At 35.1% G+C, this 9,175-nt stretch overlaps 1 long non-coding RNA gene across 2 annotated transcripts; it reads right to left on the reverse strand.

Annotated features, from left to right (window-relative positions):
• Positions 1-411: 411 nt before the first annotated feature.
• Positions 412-4,583, reverse strand: LOC120072602. 2 transcript variants are annotated; one of them, XR_005480547.1, is made up of 6 exons: positions 4,196-4,583; positions 3,442-3,554; positions 2,722-2,776; positions 2,451-2,488; positions 1,583-1,812; positions 415-1,186 (listed from the first exon to the last, which is right to left on the reverse strand). It is a non-coding gene; the product is annotated as an uncharacterized LOC120072602 (long non-coding RNA). The 2 variants fall into 2 exon arrangements; XR_005480546.1 differs by having other exon boundaries at positions 412-1,812; positions 4,196-4,582.
• Positions 4,584-9,175: the final 4,592 nt, after the last annotated feature.

Here is a 9,175-nt window from a genome sequence, read left to right on the forward strand (position 1 = left end):
CACTGTTTTCTACTTGACTTTTTTGTATCTTCTTGCACGCACACAAAAAACTGTGTAAATAACGCATTCCGCATTCACTTAGGATATTTCTACATCAACTACAACGTAAGCTCTGCGTTAGCTTTAATCTAAATCCTTAAGTTCAACCCTGGACTTACCAGGAACTTGAGTTGGATTTATACTTGGATCTGATTCAGGAAAACTTGAACGCATAAAGAGGTGTCACGCGTCCCTTCACACATCACCAACGCATCACTAACGCATCAACGCATCATTCACATTTGCACTTATTTTTTCAATTACCTTATACAATAAACTCCTAAGCTCACATCACGAATTCAACGAACAATTATTAACATAGGTCTAAATGAAATTAATTTTAAACGATTTAAAATTAATTTAACCCATATTTGCATTCAACTCTTTATCATAGATTTTAATTCTAATCACATTAAACTTGTAACACTTATAAAGAATTAATGAAATAATTAAAACCTAAACATGTATCTAATGACATTCTGTAAAAAAAAATTATAATAATTATAATTTTACTAAGGTGGTATGATACTCCATGCACGTTGACCATCCAGAGGATCGCAATGCTTTATTACTAATGTTGCAACGTTGGCTTTTATGCTGCCACAACATTGGGCCACATTGCATGTAGCGTTGCAACGCTACGACTGGAGCGTTGCGACGCTGTAAGGGAGAAAGTTTGCTTTGCCTCACTCGTTCATTCAATTTGCTCTGTTCTTGCTCCAAAATTCTCCAAATCGAAGCCAGAACGACATCACTAACGACATGGACAATTACATACTCAATTACAAGAATTTAAATGCCCAAAACATCGGGCAATTACAACTTTAAATACCTTTAAAGCAATAAATTCTAGGCCAATTTCAAAATGTCCAATGTGTAAAACCTATAATACATTTATAATTTTACTAAGGTGGTATCATGCTCCATGCACGTTGACCATCCAGAGGATCGCAATGCTTTATTACTAACGTTGCAACGCAGGCTTTTATGCTGTCACAACGTTGGGCCACACTGCATGTAGCGTTGCAACGCTATGGCTGGAGCGTTGCGACGCTGTAAGGGAGAAATTTTGCTCTGCTTCACTCGTTCATTCAATTTGCTCTGTTCTTGCTCCAAAATTCTCCAAATCGAAGCCAGAACGACATCACTAACGACATGGACAATTACATACTCGATTACAAGAATTTAAATACCCAAAACATCGGGCAATTACAACTTTAAACACCTTTAAAGCAGTAAATTCTAGGCCAATTTCAAAACGTCCAATGTGTAAAACCTATAACATACATTTCAAATGCAGATCATACACCTCCCAATAACTCTGAACTAATGTTCGAAAAATGAAATTTAGAGACTCAACCTGGCTCTGATACCAATTGAAGGAAATTTGAATACCCACAGTAAAAGCAATTTAATGCATCATTCTCTAAATTCATTTTAGAGAGCATACAAAATTCAGAGTGACGAAAACAATTGATAAACATTATTAAATCAAGCATGCTACTACTGTGAAATTGGAGAAGAGGGATTGAACAATACATACCCTTGAAGATCTATATTTTTGAATTTCCTTTCCATAGTATGAACTTGCTCGATCTCTTCTTGATCTCCCAAACCCGACACCACGAACACACCATACGGAATGAAGACGACACCATCACGAGGTCTTCCTTGTTATTCTCGGGGACGAGAATCGTGCAGAGGTGTGGACTTCTACTTAATTTTGGCAAGAGACAATGAGAGAAATTGAGAGAATTTTCTACCCGAACTCTTCTGCGAAACCCAAAGAGAAGGAAAACCAGAGAGCGAATAATTGTTAACAATAAAATTTTATTGACATTTATAAACTATCGTTGTCAAAATTACTATGACGGGCTATAATTGTCATCAAATAACTCAAAATGGCTTATTGTTGTAGTGTTATGAATATTGATGACAATACTAAAATATCAAAAACTAATATATAATGATATTTTTTTCTTGTCAAGAAGATATGAACCATAATACTTTATTGTCAAGAATATCTTAACCATGACAAATACTTTAGGTCAATAAATGTTCTATCACAACACATTTTTATTGTCACAAAATTTCATAATTATGACACTTTTATATTGTCGGTAAAATACATGTTTTGATAGTTTATTATTTCTTTTGAACCTTATCATTACACATGATTTACATCATCAACTAGTCTTATTTTAACAAAAACAAATAAGTACAAACATAAATAAGAACTTTCATGTATAACAATAAAGTTGATAACGTTTTTACAAAGAAACTAAATACAATCAAACTAATAATCAAACTTCGTAATTTTTTTTTTACTAAGAAACTAAATAAAACAAGGTATTGTCATAAGTAACTATATTACAACAAGTTCTGTCACTAACCAAACGTCAACCACTTACTTTGTAGCTTCACCACTTCAGTTGGTTCATGCAGAGACCTAATAAAAACACAACATTCATTTTAGAGTTCAGCTCAATGTATCAAGGTTAATGATAATCACAATAAATCTATTTAGCTTGTAACTTTTAAGGACTAACAACAACGAAAGAGAATTCTAATTTGACTAACAAGTAAACAAATATCTACAATTGCAACAAAGTGTTTAAATTCAAGAAGCATCAATCATACAAATTTTAGAATGAAGTTATAATGTCAAAAGCATTCACTCACTTCATTATTTCAAGTTTCAAATCAAGACTCATTTGTTTACCACCATTTTGACGGCCTGCAAAAAAGACTACTCGAATCAAAGGAGAAAAGACAAAGAATACTAACATTACTCAAATTAGGCGTGCTTAGAAATAAAATTGCTCAAAACTTTAGAGAACGAATCGCAACCAAGATTTGTCATTTAACACTACAAAAAAAATTTATATATTGATCACTTGCTCTACTAGTGAATTCATTTTAGAAAAAAAAAAAATATTCATTTTAGAATTTAACCCAACACATAAATATAGGCAATGATAACCATGATAACACATCAATATTGATGGTTAAAAATGGGAAGCAATTGGAAAATGACATAAAGCATACATTACCTACAAAATATAAGAAACACTAAGTATAAAGGATCAGTGCACAAATGACAAATTTGTGAATGAACAACAATCAAATGCATTCTACCAAATAACACTTAGCCCCATATGCCAAAATTTTCTCAGTGAGGTTTATAAGACTATAGATGAGAGATCATTTCAATCTCTAGATGTTTAGTAAGCAAAACAAATTCACCTCTATCAAAATCACAACTAAACACAAAGTAGCAACCAAGCACATGAATAGCGATGAAGGTTGTTAAATCTCAACAAAAAACCAAGTTTTAAAGGTCAAATAAAAGGAGAGAGAACTTTTAAGTGGCCATTGAATATGGAAATTCATGGAGTTCACCTGCTCACTATGACCTTGAAGAAAGTAAACAACCTGACTACCAACAGCCGACAAAGAAACAAGAGGACCCGCACACACATGCCAAAGCTTGGAATTCAGGACCCTCCTCTCGTCTGCAAAATTGATGTCAATTTTTATTTCCTTAGAGCGAAACAATACTTCACAAGAATAATTATCAACAACAACTCTTCAAAGTAATTTTGGAACCACTTTTAACACAGAAATTTATCAAGGAATGTTTCCCGAAGGTGGGATCAATGTGGGCTCAAAATTTCTCACCAATAGTCCCCTGCTTTTAATTACTAGACCCAAAACATTTATACTGAACTCGATCCATTGTCTTGTAATTTCAGTATATTCAAAGAAGAAAACATATCGATTCACCATTTACAAATAAAATTCTCATAACTAAAACAACAAGCCAGCAAACCAACCCCACTAAAACAAGAACAAACATTCTCTTCTCCTTAAAGTCCTCATAATTAAAACAAAAGTTAACTCCAAACAAGTATTTTGCAACGAACCACAATAGATGATGAACAGTAGAATTAAAATTGTCGCGGAAGAACTCAATCCATCAAACAAGAAGAAAAAAATAACCAGAAACAATCATTTTCACCCCAATATAGAAACAAATATGAAAAGGAAGACAAAGGGACCCATATCCACCATTAGAACACTCCAAAAACATGGAGAAACTAACCCATTAAAAGAAGGAAAAAGGAAAACAGAGAGAAGGAGAAGAAGAACCCACCCTCAAAACCAGCTCCCATGTCGATCTGACAAATCGAAGACTAAAATGCTAAAGACAAACATGAACGAACAATGGCTGTAAAACAAACAGAAATCGAAGACTTTGGCGGAGAATGGATGAATTTTCTGGGTTGAAGACACGAACGGACAGATCCCTAAAAACGAAAATTAAGGCAGAGAATGGACGGATGAGGGCGCTGCGAACGGACGGCCGTTAAAGACAGGAGACGGCGCACGGACGACCGGTGTTGCAAACGGCCAGAGCTGAAGAGGGTCAACGGCAGACTACTCAACCACAAAAGCGGACGACGACGAACGCGAAGAAGGGGTTTGGGGTTGTCGAACGCGAGTTTAGGTTTAAGAGTTGCTCACATATTTTTATTTTATTTTAAAAAGAAAACAATTAACTTTATTCAGTGACACTTAACAACGGTCAATTAACTTTATTCAGTGACACTTAACAACGGTCATAAATTAGTGACATTTGGATTAGAATTGGGAATTTCCGATTTGATTGGAGATGGAGTCAAACTGGGGACTCAAAATGGGTCCCAAACCAGGGATGGGAATCCTCGTCCCGTCCCGTTCCGTCTCCAACCCCAACCCAAATATTTTTTGTTTTAATTCTTCTAGTGTATATATATATATATATAAAGCTACTTTTTTTTTTTACTTTTTTTAATTTCATTTCACAATATAATTAATTTGTAACTTTTTATTAAATTATAAAATAAAGAAATAAATGTTTTTTTATTATTAATTTAAATAAATAAAACACTAATAATACCAACTTGTTACCTAACAAGTGTACATTTTCAATATAAATACAAAAATTATTGATTTTAAATAAAAAATAAAAATAAAAAATAATAGATAGAGAATTTTTCCCCATGGGACCTGATTCCCAAAAAGGGATTCCCTAGCCCCGACCTAACTCTTCAAAATGGGGAATGAGGTAGGGACAAGGATTAAAAATCCTCATGGGGACGGGGATAGGGAGTGTATCCCCGGCCTCGCCCCGCCCTATTGCCAACCCCATCATGGATAAACGACAATCCAAAAACCTTTGCCTTTTCCCTCCAAAAATGCGCATTTTGACATTTACAACATATTTTTATTCTTTCCTATCAATTTGGATATAATGTGTCATGGTAGCCCATTTTTCTTGTAGTGAATTATAGACTTATGTTTACAATTGTAGATTTAAAACGTGAGTTGAATCTCGTTAAAGTAGAGAAAGACTCCATGTGTAAGTCTATTAGAATGCTGAACTCGGGAACTGAAACTCGAGACAAAATATTGTCAAAAGGAAAAGCAACCAGTGACAATGCTGGACTTGAATTCTCAAAAAGAGGAATCAAGACAATCAGATGTCCAAATGCAAGGGAAGATAGAAGATTGAATTTGTAAGAGCTTAGCATCCTGAGTCATATGGCTTGCCAAAAGCTTCCACTAGCAATTTAAGCAGAAGAAACAATCAACAATTCAAGCAAAAGTAGATATGTCATCACTGTGGAAAAAAGGGGTCAAAATGACCTTTCTGTTTCCAGTTGTATGGAACTCCATATAGACTTCTAAATGTGCTTGAAACTTCTCCTCCTACAAGAAATAGGTTCCAAAGTAATCCTCATATGAAACAAGTGTAGAGAATCAAAGGTGATGTTGTTCTAACTTATTCCAGGTCCTCTGCTAAAGGGGATTGGTTTTTCGATAGTGGTAGTTCGAGGCATATGACTGTGAAAAGAGTTATATTTCATATCTAAAATCAGTAAACTCAAGACGTGTTACCTTTGGAGATAGACCTACTTGTAAATTTGTTGGAAAGAGTAAACTTAACTTTCCTGGTCTCCTCTCCCTCAATGATGTGATGTTAGTTGAAGATCTCACGGCTATTCTTATCAGTATCAACCAATTGTGTGATCAAGGGCTGAATGTCAACTTTATACCAAAGACATATGCATTGTCATGATAGGTACTCGTTCTTATGATAACTGTTATTTATGGTCTCTTAATGACTCTTCTCAGGTTTTCCACCTATCTCGTCAAGAAGAGACAAGTCTATGGCATAAACGTTTGGGCCATATGAGCATGAAGACTATTCAAAAGGCTGTGTCGAAAAGCCCTATAACTAGCCTCCTAGCATTGCAAGCTGCTAATGAAACTATTTATGGTGATTGTAAAGCAGGTAAATAGATTCATGTGCCTCATAAATAGGTATCTCATACTAGCTCAAATCACATTCTTGAATTACTTCATTTGGACCTTATGGGTCTTATGCAAACTGAAAGCCTTAGTGGAAAAAGGTATGTACTTGCTTGTATTGATGATTTCACGACATATACTTGGGTGCGCTTTCTACATGAAAAAATTGGAACTTTTATTGTTTTTAAGCACTATGTGATCAAGTTCAAAAAAAGAATTTGAATGTTATTCGAATTAGAATTGATCACAGTCGAGAATTTGAAAATTCTCAATTCAATGAGTTTTGCATGTCTGTTGGTATTCATCATGAATTCTCAGCCCCGATTACTCCTCAGCAAAACAGGGTGTAGGATGGAAAAATTGTACTCTCCAAGAGATGGCTTAAGCCATGCTTCATGCTAAAAATCTGTCTTTTCACTTATGGACTAAAGAAATGAATACCGTATGTCACATACACAATTGTGTTGTTCTGTGTCCAGGATCCTCTTGCAAGAATTATCAAATATGAAGGGAGAGGAAACCTAATGCCAAATATTCCCATATTTGTAGCGAGTGTTACATCTTGATGGACAGGGACACCAGGAGAAAATGGGATTCCAAATCCGATGAAGGCATATTTCTAGGTTACTCTACAAATAGTAGGGCCTATCATGTGTTCAATAAATGCACACGATGTGTTATGGAATCTATAAATGTTATGATTAATGATGTTTTTTATGGTTCAGCTACTATCCTTGAGGAAGAAGAAAATAACATGTTACCTGTTGTTAGTTTAAATGTACCGGACAAGTTTTCTAACTAATGCTCTAAAAGCCAAAATGAGATTAGCAAAGATGTCACTGAAGAACATGAAGTCAGTGAGAAAAAACCCTCAAGTAGGGTTCGTAAAAATCCTGCCACTAATATAATCGAAAGTTTAGAAGAATGGATCTCCACCAAGAGAAAATATAAAGTTAACTATCTTGAAATGATAAGTAACATCTGTTTTACCTCCCTTATTGAACCAAAGAATGTCAAAGAAGCGTTTGGTGATGAGTGTTGGGTGAATGCCATACAAGAAGAACTTAGTCAATTTGTGAAGAATGATATGTGTGGACTCTTGTTCCTCGTTCAAAAAATGCTAATGTTATAGGGACAAAGTGGATTTTCAAAAACAAATCTGATGAGAATGGAAATGTCACATGGACTAAAGCTCGGTTAGTTGCTCAGAGGTTACTCACATTAAAGGAGTAGATTTTGATGAACCATTTGTCCCTGCTGCAAGGCTTGAAGCTATTAGACTTCTTTTGAGTATCTTACATATTGAAATTCAAATTGCTTCAGATGGATGTCAAGAGTGTCTTCTTAAATTGGTATTTGAATGAAGAAGTATATGTTAAGCAGCCAAAAGGGTTTATTGATCCCCTTCACCCTAAGTATATGTACAAACTAAAAAAGGTTCTATATGGTCTTAAACAGGCATCTAGAGCTTGGTATTAACATTTGACTCGGTTTCTTACTGAGAGTAGCTATAGTAGAGGAGGAGTTCATACAACTCTATTTGTAAAAAAATCTGACAAGAATTTTGTTATTAGTTAGATCTATGTTGATGATATTATTTTTGGTGGGATGCCTCAGAACATGGTTGACCTATTTGTAGAACAAATGAAGAAAGAGTTTGTAATGAGTATGGTAGGTGAATTGACCTACTTTCTTGGATTTCAGATCAAACCACTTAATGAAGACATTTATCTCTCAGAGTAAATATGTTAGAAACATTGTGAAAAAATATGGGCTTAAAAAGGAAAAAGTTAAATGCAATCTAGTTCCCACATTCTAAGTTGTCTAAAGATGCAGATGGAAATAATGTCGATGAAAGCCTATACAGAAGTATCATTAGAAGTTTACCATATCTCACTTTCAGTAGACCTGATATTGCTTTTGTCATTGGAGTTCTTGCTCTGTATCAATCTTTTTCCAAATCTAGTAATCTCCTTAGTACAAAGTGTTGTGATTGAGGCCCTAAAGTCTCGTGTTCTGTAGTTTGTAAATAGTTTGTACGAACGCTTGTGTTGTATAATATATGATATTTTAATTCACATCTTTTTTTTGCTTAGTTGCATGTTTTATTTTCTTTACCACATACCAATAAACTTAAAATCCCTAGTTATCTGTATGTAACTCAAGCATGTATATGGTGACATACAAGTGGACCATGTCTTGAGTGATAACCAAAATGGTCTGTAATATATGAATATAGGAGAGAAACCTTAGATGTGACCCGCTTTGTAGAATGGTCACAAGTGTTGTGACTTGTCACAGATGGTCTGATCCCGATCATTCGTGTTGGGGACATGCTAGCGGGGGCGTCCTATACAAAGAGTTTGTATAAGACCTAACCACGAAGTGTTAACGTCTTGTTACATAACATTGTTCATGACAAAGACTTCACATCACTAGAATGACCATAGATAACATGATCTCAATCCTGAGTGAGTTGGGAACTCCTACCATTGAGGGCAATCCTTTGATTTGTATGGCTGCGAGTGGCCAGGTCGTCGATTCAAACCTACCATTTTGGGGATTCGTCTGATTTGGGAGCTGAAACTCAGCTACATAAGATGGAATTCACTCCTTCCCCGAGGCAGGGATAATTAGATAGATAGCTCCCTTAAGGGCTGATTCCAGGGCTTGAATGATGTGGCGCCACACACCTTCTCTTGGCTCGAGAGGTGTTCACACATAGTTGGACTATGTTCTATTCTTTATTAGAGGAATCAGTGATACTTGAGGAGTGAAA

Source organism: Benincasa hispida, chromosome 3 (genome assembly GCF_009727055.1).
Source record: "Benincasa hispida cultivar B227 chromosome 3, ASM972705v1, whole genome shotgun sequence".
Classification (NCBI taxonomy): domain Eukaryota; kingdom Viridiplantae; phylum Streptophyta; class Magnoliopsida; order Cucurbitales; family Cucurbitaceae; genus Benincasa; species Benincasa hispida.